General features: G+C 42.8%; 1 long non-coding RNA gene across 1 annotated transcript; it reads left to right on the top strand.

Annotated features, from left to right (window-relative positions):
• The first annotated feature begins 1188 nt into the window (after positions 1 to 1188).
• LOC115658669 lies at positions 1189 to 15637 on the top strand. The gene is made up of 3 exons (XR_004002361.1): positions 1189 to 1198; positions 5308 to 5315; positions 15553 to 15637. It is a non-coding gene; the product is annotated as an uncharacterized LOC115658669 (long non-coding RNA).
• Positions 15638 to 15902: the final 265 nt, after the last annotated feature.

Here is a 15902-nt window from a genome sequence, read left to right as displayed (position 1 = left end):
CCAAATAACTGTTATCAAGTATTTGCTGAGAAACCTAACAATGCTTAATATTGTGATGCATGTTGCACATTCAGGGACCTTCTTTCCTTCCACAGGTTGAAATAATTATTTTTTTAAATAATGTTATAAAAGTCTAAAAAGAATACTGTAGAAATATTATAAATTGGCTCATTTCTTTTACAGCACCAAAACGTGTAGTAGGCAGTTTACAGTAAAGATAAATACATAGTTGCTGCCCCCAAAGGGCTTACAATCTAATTTTAAATATGATGGAAGAGAAGCGTAGGAAGAGAAAGCAGGTGGAAGGACAAGAGTTCCTGCAGTAAGATCATATAGTTATTTGTTTATGATATATGCAGAACACAGAACTTTTTTTCTTTCAAATTATGTATGTTGGTTAGATTTTCAGAGCCAACTAGGGAATTTAGTCACACTAATTGTCACTCTGAGCTTGCTTTGAAACTTTCTGCCTTAGTATCCATTTAGTTTGAATGAAATTACATGGAGCCAGATCCTGGTTCCTGCTCTGTCCTCTCTGTGCCACTCCAGCAGAGCAGGTAGAAAGATTTCTTATAAAGTCAGCTGGGGATTTCCACTGTGTAGGGGAAATCACTGAGTGGCATTAAGTTATCACAGCTAGTGATCTGACTCACTCACCTGTACGCCAAAGAACACTCTCCTGCCACAGGATTTCAGTCCCTTTCCTTAAGAGCTTTGGTTTTATTGCCTTAAAATAAAACTATTTAACACAAGTTCAACATATCAGTCAGGTGGAGGGACCCAGGTTCTCCACAGCTAGCTGTGTGGCTCTCCCCGACCTGTCTTCAGCGCCTTGGAGCCGCAGCCCAGCTGTGATAAGAGTCGTGCGAGCAGTTGTGGGGAGCCATGGTGGACCCTCTACCTGCCTGTGGTAGGGGCCTGCCAACAGCAGCCCCCGGCCCGTGTCCCCACCCTGAGACCTCTGTGCACTGAAATTCCCCATGCTCTACACAGCTTAGAAGCAATAGTGATAGTCACCAGAAGAATGAAAATGGTGGAAAGATGTAATTTCTTTAGTCAGGGAAGCTGGGGAAGGTGTAGATGTGTACAGCACCAATTTAAAAGTGTTAGCTGCCAGTTGCACTTTTGGAAATATTAAAGATCTATTTCTAATAGATTGGACAGTGTGTGGGATACAAGCCTGGCAAGTACAAGGGTGGTTGCTGAGGAAAGCTGATTCAGCTTTGGGGAAAGCTTGAAGATATTTAAGGCTACAGAGCTACGCAGAGGGATTATTAGAACCCTGGAAGGGCAATCAACAGAAACTGTCCATGCAATACGTAAGAATATGAAATAAAAACCAGATACAACATCAGTAGATGACAAAGGTGCAGACACATGCAAATACTGTGGGAGAAAACATGTTAGATCAGAGAAGTGTCTGGCTTATGGGAAAAAATGCCAAATCTGTGACAAATTTAATCATGTTGAAGTCCAGTGTTTGTCTAGAGAGGAGAAAAACAAATCCAAAATACACTCAGTAACTGAGGAGAGTGACGGTGAGTATAAAGATGGTCATGTGAGTGACCGAACAGCTGTCAAACACAGTGCAAGAAGACCCTACTAAGCACCAAAAAACAGTTGTATGAAGCCTTGTTACTTGGAAAGAAAGTGATACTGGATTGTGGCGCAAGTTGTAACATCCCAATCAGTCCGTTGAACCCAGAATATGGATAGAAGAGACTAACCGGCTCTTAACAGGGCACAATCAGACTACCTTGAAGCTTGTGGGGAAATATATGAATTTAATTAAGAAATTCAAAGAACAAAAAGAAATACAGACTGGACTTTGTGGCCATAGATGATGAGACAGCAGTACCACTTCTGCGCAGCAAGGTCACCCAAGCCATGAACCTGATAAAAGTAAACAGTTCCCAAACATAATGAAAGTGGATAGCGGGGTGACTGAAGATACCATGGATGGTATTACCTGGGACCAGGAGATGATACAGAAGAAATAGACATGTGTTTCAGGAAGATGGATGGCTAAATGGTAGCATGAAGTCAGTCAAATTGCCAAAAAGAAAAGTACCCACTGCATTACTACAGCCACTGAAAGATGAACTTCAGAGCCAATGGAATCATGGAATAATATAGCCTGTATCAAAAACAGTTTGGATAAGTAGTTTTCTTGATTGCTTTCTTGCTACCACATGACTGAGATCCAAAGCTTTAAAAAAAAAAAACTTTGATACTGAACCATTTCCTCTGCCTACAATTGAGGACTTATTACCAGATCTGTCTAAAGCCAGACTATTTACCATATGCCTTGTAAAAAATGGATTCCAGCACATCAAACTGACTGAGGAATCCAGTTACCTGACAACACCTATAGGAGCAGAAGAACCAACAAGAACAAGCAGTCCAGAAAGTAAAAGAGATAATTGGGAAGGCTCCTATTTTGAAATATCACTATGCGAAGGAGCCCCCTGATTCTGCAATGTGATCCATCCAAGATGGGTCTCGGGGCTACCACACTGCAAGGGGGACAACCTGTTGCTTTCATAAGAAGAGCACTGTCCGTGACAGAGAGGGGCTATGCTCAAATTGAAAAAGAGTTGTTAGCAATGCCCTTTGGAATGGAGAATTTCACCAATATGCTTAAGTTTGCACCATGGACATACAATCTGACCATAAGCCTCTCTAAACCATTTGGAGAAAGCCATTAATCAGTGCACCAATGTGCTTACAGCAGATGTATCTCTGCAGTTGCATCATCCACATACAGATCAAGTACTGCCCAGCCAGAGATTTGGTGTTGGTGGACACCTTGAGCTGTGCTTACCTGTCCGAACCCAGCAAGAAGGGATCCACAGACGCTGAGATAGAGGCAATAAATATGGTACAGTATTTACCTATTTCAGAAGAAAGGCTGAGACAGATACAGAGCCAGACAGAATGCTGCAGACATTGAAACTCATGATCCTACAAGGATGGCCAGCGACAAGAGACTAAGTACTTAGAGTGAGAACATCATTCTTTCAGATAAGAGATGAGTTGTGCGCATAGAATAGCATTATATTTTGGGGAGAGAGCCGTTATTCCCAAGAGCTGGAATGAGATTATTCACAAAGTTCATTCATTACATCTGGGAACTGAAGGTTGCTTAAGGCAAGCAGAGAGACTATATAATGTCAAGGAATGAATGAGCAATTAAGGGCGTTCATGAAAAAGTGTGATATAGGCAGATCCTGGGAAGACCATCAACCAAAAGAGACCCTTTGCCAACGGAATACTGGATATCACATGTTCAGATAACGGACCACAGTTTGTTTCAGGCAAGTTCCAGAAGTTTCAGTAACGACTGAAATTTTGATCACATAACATTTTCACTGGGGTATCCTCAAAGCAACTGCAAAGTGGAATCAGCAGTAAAAAAAACAAACAAAAACACCAAAGACAAAAGCCTAAGAAACTGTTGAAAAAAGCAAAAACATCAGAGGTGAGAGATCTGCCAGATCTGGGGCTAGGTGACAAAGTGCATACACAACCATTAACAAAACAGGATACAGTGTGGCACAAAGTGATAGTTGTACAACTAGGAAACCAAAATCATATCAAGTGCAAATGGACAACGGACAGACAATGAGGCAAAACAACAGGCACCTCAGGAAAATACAAGAAACCTCTAAGGCCAGGATGGACAACACGTCTTAGAGTTCTACAGCAGGACAATCCCAAGCCAGTGTGTTAGAAGTGGACAATGTCAGGGGCATAGAATGATAGACTATCAGGTTGGAAGGGACCTCAGGAGGTCATCTAGTCCAACCCCCTGCTCAAAGCAGGACCAATTCCCAACTAAATCATCCCAGTCAGGGCTTTGTCAAGCCTGACCTTAAAAACCTCTAAGAAAGGAGATTCCACCACCTCCCTAGATAATCCATTCGAGTGCTTCACCACCCTCTTAGTGAAAAAGTTTTTCCTAATATCCAACCTAAACCTCTCCCACTGCAACTTGAGACCATTACTCCTTGTTCTGTCATCTGGTACCACTGAGAACAGTCTAGATCCATCCTCTTTGGAACTCCCTTTCAGGTAGGCTGGTACCAGAGGACAGACAGGAGGAAGATGTTTTGAGGGACACTCCCGCAACTTCAAGTCAAGAGACTGTGGCTGACCAGATGGGAGGAAGACGACATCAGGGAGGCGACAATGAATCACACCATTTTAGCGGCGGGTGGATTGTTAAAAGACCTGCTCACCTGAGGGATTTTGTGTGATGGACTTCCAAGTTATTACGATTTTATAGCTAGACAAACTGATGAATGCAGTAACTGCAAGAATAGTCAGCCTCTGAAAGGAATATTAGATTATCAGTCATTTCTGGCATGTTTTATTGTTTTAAAAGAGAAGGGATGTGACAATATAAAAGTGTTAGCCAATACTTTCTGGCAGCATACCGTTTCCTGGGGTGAACTCTTTGGAAGCAAGAGCTCCTGGAGAACTGTGTGAGAAGCCATGAAGCTGAAAAAGCCATGTTGTAAGCAGCCATAATAAGCTGGAATTTTTAAATTAACCCTGCATCAGCGTGAGATCTTACATGACAGGTGAACCAGACACAACAAAGCATAAACCACTTCCTAGCAGCTGAGGCCTAAATTCATAGAAGTATGTAGACACATAAGCCCCAGATTTATGTACTTACATCCCAATTTTAGGCTGCACAGCAATTCACAAAACTCTCCCTGAACCCTGTAGTCTTCTAAACTCAGTGCCTACATTTTTGCAGTATAAAGGTTCTTACATGTCTGTTTCTGCCTCTGAGCATGTGCACTGCTACCTTACTGTAGGCACCCAGATGCCTAATCTCCCACCTAAACCCCACAGCAATTCCCAAACAAGGGGAAGATAGTGTTCATCTGCTTAACTTGTGTGGGGGGCCAAATCCAGTAGGCATGCTCACATGCCTATTAAATCGGGTCCCTCAGGCAAGTTCACATAAAACAGCTAGGGGTTGAGGACCTCCTTCATATCTTTTAGCCCAGTGGTTAGGATATTCATCTGGGATGTGGGAGACCTCCAGTTCAGGTCTCCTCTGCACCTGATGAGAAGAAGGGATTTGAACAGGGATCTGCCACCCTTCAGGTGAGTGCTATAACCAGTGGGCTATAGGATATTCTGATATGAGGCTTCCTCAGTCTCTTCTCTTGAAGCTGTTCCACTGTGGCTAAACACTTAGCATTTGCAGTGTTGTAACTGTGTTGGACCCAGGATATTAGAGAGATGAGGTGAGTGAAGAACTATCCAGATCTGCAAGATTAGCCTTAGACCAAATGGTGCCCCGGGCAGGGAACGTCTTCGGTGTCCACCCTCCATTTGTTAAACTTTTGAATACATTATTTTTATTGCATTTATAGCCTATTTCATGACTTTGATGAATGACTTGCACGTCATCAAACATAATGGCAAAAGAAGTAACTATTTCTTTTATATTGTTGCATAAATAGGGGTTCAATAGATATCTCTTGCATTTCATTAAATATGTCTTTTTATGAGTCACTATTTACACTCTTCAAGTCTTAAAACAAAAGCATGCTTTCCCAATTACAGAATAAAACAAGGTTCACAATATGGCAGCTGGGCTCTCACTTCACTACAGTTTGTTCTTATATCTCACTGACTGACTGGCAATGCCCCACCGCTTATATACCTGTGTGGGGATGGCTGACAACATTCTATCAGGTTCAAGGAAAATGTAGTTCTCGGAAAGCCTGGAAGGTTCCATGAGATTCTACAGAGGTCCAGAATGTTCTAAGAGGTTAGTGAAAAATGAATCCATATACAGAGTACCTGAAACATTTTACTTCAAACATTCTATTTCCCTTTTGTCGCCTACAACAAAAACAGCCTCCAAGCCCAGTGCAATCCAAGCCCAGCACCCCAGGCAGTCACCTGCCCCTAATTCTGGCCCTGCAGACTTGAAGAAGAGCTCTGTGTAGCTCAAAACTTCTCTTTCACCAACAGAAGTGGGTTCAGTTGAAAATTTTACCTCACCCACATTGTCTCTCTTGAGTCATTGGAGCAGCGGGCTGGATCCCGAGTCTCCATGTCCTGCAAGAGTATTGGGAGATCGGAAAGTGGAATAATGACTTCTACCTCATGTGTGCTGAATGGAGGGTAGCTCTAGTGCACCTCAGAATCTAGCCCTTCAAATCTATTTGAAGTGCATGTTTCCAAAATACAATACTGTTGTGTAGAGGGGGTATTTTGGAGGGCAAACATATTATCTGTATCTCAGCAATTTTTAAAAAGGTATGTCAGTAATTTTTGCACAGTCTGACTGTTACAGTCTGCGTTTATGAGGAGCAAAAGAGGACATAGAAGCTCAGTCATTAAATCGTTCGAGCTTCTCGTAATTCACCAAACCATAGAGATCATGTCTGCCCTTATAATCGTATGGCATATTGCAAGTTTTTTCTAACATTTTGCACAAAGCAGAACCATCCATCAACCCCCCAGAACACGTTCTGATTCTGCAGGCATTCATTTAATTGCAACATCTTATTTCAAAATGTACAAATGGCTTAGAAATATTGAAAACTCATGTTTATCTAATGTTAAGCAAACAAGTTTGAAAATTCACTTGCTCATACTAATAGACTATAATCCCAAGAATATAAATATTATTTGTCTTAGAAAATAGTACTGGGAATGCCATGTTTCTAAACTACTTTAGCAATATAGCATAAAACAACTTGTGCAATACTATAAAGTATAAAAATTAGAAATGTTGAACCAAAGAAACAATCTTTGTTTATACATCATGTTGTACTTAATCACATTAGTCTCAAATATGCCTTGATGATTTTTGTACTTAAGATGCTGCTATTGTTTATTTTTCAATTTCTTCATTAATGCTGGATTCATACAGCATTAGGCATAGTTTGCTGAGGTGCTGGCATATATTTTATTGCAAAAATGTAATCATGCTTGTCAATTATAAAACTGATTGCACTATATCTCTAAGGCACTTCTGCTTCACATCATTTAGAAGAAAAAGAGGTCTTTAAATCAATCTTACAAGTAGCATCTTGTATAGAAAAATAAAATTAACATCCAGTTCATTCATTACTTATACTAACAGTAAAAGTATACAGTGATTGACAAAAGCAACCTGCTGTGACAATCGTGTAGTTGCTAATTACAAACAGAGATATGATTCTAATGGGTCATAGCTTGATAAACAAAAAGATCATTACAGGAGCTTCCAGCTCTCCATTATGTTTATTGAGATTTGTTTTTGTGTGGCATAATGTTTTATTGTGTAAGTTTAGTAGGGCTGTGTTGCAGAGTCCTTGGAGGCCAGGAGGCCTAGTGCGTAGCACATCCAGTTTCTAATCTCATTTCCCTCTGGGAAGGGCTTTGAGTCTAGTTCCTAACCCTTGAGTGTAACCTAGCTTCACCTTAAGGGTTTCAACAACCTTGCCCTCTCCTTACTAGAGAAGGAGTGGGGGTGGGAATGACGCTTATGCTGCTCCTGCAACAAGGGCAACTGGTAGAGGAGCCAGGGCCATCCCTCTCCACCGGGCTCTGACAGTCACCAGTGTCTGGTGCCTTGGAGTTTCCTCAGAGTTACCTCCCTCGGTCACTTCCTACCCTCTGACTTGGAGATATGGGGAGAGACAAACATAAGATAAGAAAAGAAAAGGCAACTAAACCTTCAGCACCAACTGGGCTAAAGCAGGCAGTCTTTTTCCTCACAAGGAGGCTTCTTTGGCACCCTTGTTCTGAAGCCCTCAGGGTAAGTCTATTTTCCTCCCTCTTCTGAGCTGAATTTTGCTCCCTTTTGGGCCCAGCATTATCCTTTAGCTCCTTCAGGTTCAGTGTGGGGTCTGTATACCCCATCACAAGCTGCTTGAGTGAGTGATAAAAGGTTATACAGGTCACCCTAAATGAGTGGAAGTAATATCTGCATGCCGTTATACATCATCAGGCATTCTGTATGATCATTATGCCATGTATTACACAGAAAATCCAGTTTTCTATTTTACTTTGTTGGAATTACTTCTTCCATCCTCCCTAATGTCGTTGTGAGTCCTACTGAGCATGGTTCACAGGGAGAAAAATATTAAGCCTCTAAAATGACCCGTACACAAAGATGTCTCAGCTTTAAAATCTGAACTCTCAGGACCTTTAAGAGCTAGACAGCACTATGTGCTGGGTTGGGAATCTTCACTTTTCAGTGCTCTAAATTTCCTGTGTCTAGCTTTCAGGATTATGAATAGTCAGAATTTACATACATCCCTGACCCAGGACTGAATATTGCCCACCCTATGCCTCAGGCGAGGGTAATTTTTGGGTGTATGGGAGGGGGGTGGAAGGGGGGTCCTGGAGTAGGGTAGAGATGAAAATGTTATTGCGGCAGGTTGACTTTAAAAAAAAAAATGATTGAAGCGGTGGTAGAGTATGGCATGTAGGAAGTAGAAATAGGGAAATAGATTAGAGAGCAGTGCATGGAGGTAGTCAAAAGTATAAGATAAATGCAATTTATTACATGGATATTACCACCCCATGTGGTATTTATTTCTGAGTACAGACCTATTACATTCACTTCGAAATGACATATGATAAAATCCTGAAGGTAGGAACCCATGTTCAGTCTCTCTTCAGAATGTTACTGCTAACTTCCATTTATCACTTGACAGCTCTGTTTTTGCAGCTTAAGTTCAATTTCAGAATTTTTTTCTCTTTCTTATATCTGATATTTTTAACCTCAGCTATGTAGTTCTCTATTGTGTTTCATTTCACCTAATGGTCAAAAGCAGACATGCTGATCTTGAATCAAAGATCTAAAGAGATAGCAAGGATTGACCTCTGGTTTGTGACATCTTCCACTGCTCCATTTAAACTTATGTACTCACCACATTCTGGCTCTATGGACCAAATGAGAAAGAAGATGAAAATGAGACCAATGTTATCACATGGCCTCTTGAAAAGGTTTACAGGTAATCATATACCAAAGTCTTAGAGAAACCACTCTGGAGGAATAAACTGAGGTGGTATCAGATTCAAGCTACATCTACACTACGCAGCTTTTAGTGACACAGCTGGGTTACTGGAGTCATGCTGCTAAAAGGTACGCAGTGTAGCTGCTGTTTGTTGGCTCTCCTGCCAACAAGAAATTTCCACCCACAAGGAGCAGCATTAGCATTGTCGGCAGGAGAGCACTCCTGCCACCAACGAGCTGTTCACACCGGCACTTGTCAGCAAAACTTTTGCCGTTCAGGTGCCAGTGTAGACATAGCATCAGTTGTTACATTGCAGTGTTGTTAATGGCTCTGTATTGCTCAAAGAGCTGTTAAAACAAAAGTGAGAATTAAATAATTCTGGTAGGGATTTTGAACTGGAACAAGGGGAGATCCTGCAAGGTGACTTGAAGTTACAGGTTCCATAAAGTCAGGGCCGTCTCTAGGGGAGTATGGGGCCTGGGACATAGGCACCGACTTTCTAATCTGTGGGGGGTGCTCCCCCTGCAGCTCCGCCGAGGCCCTGCCCCGACTCCCCCCCGTCTCCCAAGGCCCCGCCCCACCTCTTCCCAAGTGTGCTGCGCCCTTACTCCTCTTCCCTCCCCTACTCTACCCCGCAGCGCCTCTTGACGCTATGAAATGTCTGATCCACGGTAGGCACTGAGAGAGCGGGGGAGAGGCTGATTGGCAGGCCCGCCAGTGAGGGGGAGGTGCTAGGGGGAGAGGGAGGTTCTGGTATGGGGGTTCCTCCTCACCTCCCTCTGCCTGCCTGCCACTCGTCTCCCCGTTTGCCTCTTCACCCCACACACCCTCCTGCATCGCCTCTCTGCCCACCTCCTGTGGGGCCCCGGGCAGTTGCCCTGATTCACCCTATCCAAAGGACGGCCCTGCATAAAGTAGTATACTTTGGCCATGAAGGTATGCGTAAAATGGCCACAAGTCTTGTGCTGCAGTGAGAAGCTTCTCCTCAACAAGTCAGTTTCCTTCAAATCAATGGATTTTAAAGCAAACTGAAAACATTAAAGCATCTATGATGGCACATATCAAATTTGTTCCGCTTCTGGGGAGATAAGTTGAAGGGATAAAGAGCAAGAAGCAAACTATAATTCATATACTTAATATATTGGTTGATGTGAAGGGTTATTCAGTACTCACTCGCAGAAGGCTTTTTACTGTAGGACTTGGGTCAGTGTAGTGGGGTCGACACCCCGCTCTGGCTCTGAAGGGCTTAAAACAGCCCTGGGAGAGGGCTTCCCTGGGGAGCCAATAATAAAAGCAGCCATGGAGAGGGCTGTGGCTGGGAAAGGCTGGGCTGATTGGGGAGGCAGCCACAGCTGGGGTCATGCCCCAGTCAGGGCACAGCTGGCCCTTATAAGAGAGCTGCAGGGCCTGGAGGGAGAAGGGCTAGCTGCCTGAGAGGAAGGTACCTGAACTGAAGCAGTGCTGGGGAAAAGGCAAAGGAGCTGAGGAGCTCCAGCCTGGCAGCTCCCCGGGCTGCAGGCCTTGTGCAAGGCCTAGGGATGGTACTGGGGCTATAGAGGTGCAGCCTGGGAATAGGCAGAGGCAGTTGGTCCTGCCCACTTGCCAATGATGAGTGGCCATGACTGACTGCAGTCTGCCCCAGTGAGTGGGGGCTAGATGATGTCTGGCAGTAGCCACTGAGGCAAGGAGGGCTTAGAGGGTTGGGGGTTCTCCTGGGAGGGGAGACCCAGAGTGTGGGGGTACTGCTGGGGCAGAGCCCTGAGGTAAAGGACACCGGGGTATGTGAGGGACACAGGGCCAGCGGTAGGTGAACCACCAGCCTGCAGAGGGCACTCTGGGCTGGAATTGAGCTAATTCCCAGGATGACCAGCCGGAGGTGTCGCACTTGCATTGCTACAGTCAGCTACAGGCAAACAGAATGGCTGCCTCTTCCTGAGGACTGAAAAGGAAAAGACATTTATGAATGGTTATTGTACACATGTATATACAAAGTGGAAATTACATGCTACTCCATGTCTCATCCTACCTACTGATGGCTTGCTGCTGGCAAAGCAGATGTTGCTCTCAGGCTGTTGCTTGGCTGTTTGTAAATAACTTCTTTCAGTGGCATTCCCATGAGCATATCCCTTCTCTTTTGCAGTGATTTTTTTTCTTCTGTAGTCCCTCTTACTTGCTGTGACCCCAGTTGCTGCTAGACTTCGTTAAAACTTTGGAGTGCCTGTCTGTTCTGACAGGTGTAATTATCTCTGCAGTATTACCACTAATTGCTAATAATTACTGTTTCACTCTTTTTGGATTGTCACAGGTTTAATGGTGTGTGTTTGGATGTGGGATACTGTATTCCAGCCTCCCTGCCACGTCTCACCCTTCTGTATTGACAAGCTTGGCTAAGAGTTCCAAGAACGGACAGTTTTCACAGCGGGAACCAGAAATGCTCATAGTGTGAGAGCCACTGAAAAGGAATGAGCTCCAAACAGCCAGTATCCCCTGCCAATGTGGGGGACGGAGGGTCAGTGAAACAGAGAGAGGAAGTCTGGGGTTGGTGGAGGACATATTGTGTGAGGCAAAGATGAGTTTACTCACAGGAGGAGCTAACTGACTCCTGGAATTCAGGTGTACAGTAGATAGTGAGTAGGCTGTTGGGGGATGTTTGTTTACTTTTTTTATTTTGTAGTATATTGTACAATTAACTTTTATTAGGCATTAATCCTGGTATTGTAATAAGAATACAGTATAATTTGTTAGACAAAAGGGGAGAAAGTTGCAAATCTACAGGGTGAAAGTCTTTACATTTTGTTATCAAGCCCCTGAGCCAGCCAGTCACCCAATAATGCACATTTTGAAGAAGAGGATGGTCTTTTGGTTTAGGCGCAACAATAGAAGTCAGGAGATCTGGGTTCTGTTACTGGCATTTCCACAGACTTCCTATGTAAAGCTGCTCTAGATGTGTGAAGTTGTTCTGTGAATGGGGTGGGACAATGGGCAGACAATGCATTTATTACTGGTTGAAATCAAAATATGGGATTTTCTAGAAATATTAATCCTTCCACCCACAGATCTTAAAACACTTTAAAGCCTGACAAACTTCTGAGATATGTAAGGGGATGTATTATTTTGAGAACACTTAGCTGATCATGGAAATGCAGCCACCATAGAGGTTAAATGTTGAAGCTCGTTGACAATGAATACCATTTTTACACAATGCTTTTAATGTCAACCAATAGCCAATATTGACAGATGAGTTGTTGACTTGTGAACAACAGGTATATTATGGATTTGCTGAAAGACCCTTGCATGCGAAGATGCTACCAAGCAACTTTCCAACATTCTTAGCTTGCTATTTTTATAGTTTTGGAAATAATGGTTCTTGTATTGTTTCCCTAAGCAATATTGTTCTGTATTAGAACAAAGTGTAATAACATCTCTGCTCAGTACCGAAGGTGGTAAGGCATGAGTGCCTGCAGCAAAATTCATGCTATGAGTTCTGTCTCTTCATGCTCTTACTGGTCTCAGAGTGAAGTAGAAACTATTATATCAATTGAGTGACAAAGCACTCACCTCAACATAGTTGAGCTAAAACAGATGTTGCAGCAGAAAGTCCAATGGGATAGTAAAGGAAATTAGAGTACGCATTTAATGTTAATCTACATCATCAGGTACCACATCTTCTGTTTCCACCTACTTGTATTGTACCGTCTTAAAAATACAGAGCTGTACAAAGCACAGCGGGTGGTGTCCTGGCTAGGGGTAAAAATGTGACTAGAGGATCCTTGCAGCCTGGTGACCCCCAGTTTCCAGAATGGCCTTTGATGCCAGGGGTAGCCAGCACAAATTAGAGCAGCCTTAAGACTGCTCTAACCTTAACAGGAGACTAACATGACGCAAAGCAGACCCATGATCGGGGGAACATAAATGGCAGATGAAATTTCATGCTGATAAATGCAAAGTAATGCACATTGGAAAGCATAATCCCAGCTAAACATATTAAATAATGAGGTCTAAATTAGCTGTTACCACTCAAGAAAGAGATCTTGGGATTGGTTTACACTGAGGGGGGTATCAATGTAAGATATGCAACTTCAGCTACAAGGATAGCGTAGCTGAAGTTGATGTATATTATTTTGACTTACCTCCCATCATCATGGCGCACGACCGACGGCTGGGGCTCCACCGTCAACTCTGCTTCTGCCTCTTGCCCTGGTGGAGTTCCAGAGTCAACGAGAAGAGCAGCGGGGATTGATTTATTGTGTCTAGACGAGACAGATAAATCGATCGCTACCTGACGATCCGGCGGGTAGTGTGGACGTACCCTTGGAGTCCTTGTGGATAGTTCTCTGAAAACATTCACTCAAAGTGCAGTGGCAGTAAAAAAAGGCGAATAAAATGCTGGGAATAATTAAGAAATGGATAGATAATAGGACAGAAAGTATCATGTTACCTCTATATAAATCATGGTATGCAGACATCTTGAATAGTGTGTGCAGATGTGGTCACCCCATCTCAAAAAAGATGTATTGAAATTGGAAAAGGTTCAGAAAAGGGCAACAAAAATGATGAGCGGTATGGAATGGCTTCTGTATGAGGAGAGATTAATAAGACTGGGATTTTCCAGCTTGGAAAAGACAGCTAAGAGGAGATATAATAAAATCATGACTGCTATAGAGAAAGTAGATATAAGAAGTAGTAAACAACACTTTCTTAACACAAGAACTAGGGGTCACCAAATGAAATTAATGGGCATCTGGTTTAAAACAAATAAAAGGAAGTATTTCTTCACAAAATGCACAACCTGTGAAACTCCTTGCCAGAGGATGCTGTGAAGGCCAAGACCATAACCGGGTTCAAAAAAGAACTAGATAAATTCATGGAGGATAGGTCCATCAATAGCTATTAGCCAGGAGGGGCAGGAATGGTGTCCCTAGCCTTTGTTTGCCAGAAGCTGGGAATGAGTGACAGGGGATAAGTCACTTGATGATTACCTGTTGTGTTCATTCCCTCTGGGGCACCTGGCATTGGCCACTGTTGGAAGACAGGATACTGGGCTAGATGGATCCTTGGTCTGACCCACTATGGCCATTCTTATATTCTTATGATTAAAAGTCTTTAGGGGCATTTGAGGATTGAGGTTTATAATCCTAATGGGGGTGGGGGAAATGCCTAATTTATATATAAGCCAAATCTCTGCTTATTTTAGAGACTATCCCCCTGAAGTTTATCAGTGGCCCCAGATTTGCACCCAATGAAGTCAATTGGAATTTGTCATTGTTTTGAATGGGATAAGGAGCAGGTCCTTTACTTAATACTTGTTTGAAGAATTTCCAGTCCTCTATATATTTAAGGCATGTTTCATTCTGTCTCTGAAATACTGTTCCTTAACAACAACAAAGCAGTTGGCATCACACATGTAAAAAAGTCCTGTGGGGCTGTAAATTATTTACCATCTTTCACCAGAATGCATTTAGAACATAATATGGCAAAAGCAATCCATTTCTTCTTAATGTTATTGAATGGTCAAAATCACAATTGATTCCTTCCTGTCTCTGGCACCCATCACAATCTTTTGATCTACACATTTAACTTTCTCTATGCCCATTAGTAAGGATGTAATATTTTAGACAACATTATTTTCAGTTTAGTTTCCCTGGCAGATTCAATAGGCAACATCAAAACATTGTTTGTGGTGCAGCAAGACTGATGTAGTAATTCCTAAACCATCCTTAATTGAGGGGTAGCCTCATCTAGCCTTATAAGCTAGTGTCAGCAGATGTCATTCAGGGTGGCATTTGACCCCTGGAGTCTTGTTAATTCGTTTGGCGTAAGCCAGAAACTAATTGAAACTCGATAGGCCACATCCATTCCTGGTGTAATGCCACTGAAATAACAGGGATGGATTTTGCCTGAGAAATTTGACAAACAGGACTGTACTCTGGATATATATTTGCATGACAGAAGGAGAAAACCATCAAGGAGAGGTATAGGAAATGATTTGTGGAGCTACAGAGATATTTTTTTTCCCTTACATAAGATAATTGACAGAGGTTGTAGAGACCTTTTACTTTTCAGAAAAACAAGTACTCAAAAACATGTCACTTCTAATTTTCTTCAGTGGGACTCTTATAGCATTTGGGCTCTGAATGTGAGTCCCTGTACTCCCAGTGCCTTTATATTACAGGAGACTTATATTTGAGTGAAAGTTACCACATTACATACAGCAGCTTGCAAAAGTACAATAAATATCCTTCAGACAAATCCTCATGTGCCCTGACTACAAAGTGAATTGAAAGCAACATACGGTGCTGGAAAGAAACCATATTTCTAGGCAAGATTGTCAATAGATTCCTAGTTTTCCATTGCATTCGTTCTCACTCAGTCTTCCTATTGTACCCTACTCCCCACACACTTGCAGCTCATCTCCCCTGTGCCATTTTTGTGCCATTTTTGGGGGGAAACAAGACTTCCTTTAAAATAATTGTAGGCGCCTTTTCCTAGTGCAGTGTCTGAACTTAATTGGGAGCATTCTAGTTGGGAACAGGATGACCAGACATCCTGATTTTTATAAGGACAGTCCTGATATTCAGGGCTTTTTCTTATATAGGTGCCTATTGCACCTGACTCTCTGTCCTGATTTTCCGCACTTGCTATCTCGTCACCCTAGCTGGAAAGATCTTGTGTGCAGCAATCCAGCTTTAGAGACCACAACTCCCATGATATCTTGGGGAAAGAGTGAGAGACTGCCTCTTCCAGGGAAAGCAGGCAGTGGGCTCCATTTTGAGGGGGAGGAGTGAGATTGCTGGAGTGGAGTGCTCTCCATATGAGGAGCTGCTGCTAAGAGCCTGCTTGGGCTTTTATCAAGTAGGGAGCCTGAGAGGTAGTTGGTGGCTTTACTGGAGCTAGAGCAGAGACTATGGCTCTGCC

Source organism: Gopherus evgoodei, chromosome 10 (assembly GCF_007399415.2).
Source record: "Gopherus evgoodei ecotype Sinaloan lineage chromosome 10, rGopEvg1_v1.p, whole genome shotgun sequence".
NCBI lineage: Eukaryota > Metazoa > Chordata > Testudines > Testudinidae > Gopherus > Gopherus evgoodei.
This window is presented reverse-complemented; position numbering and strand designations above follow the sequence as displayed.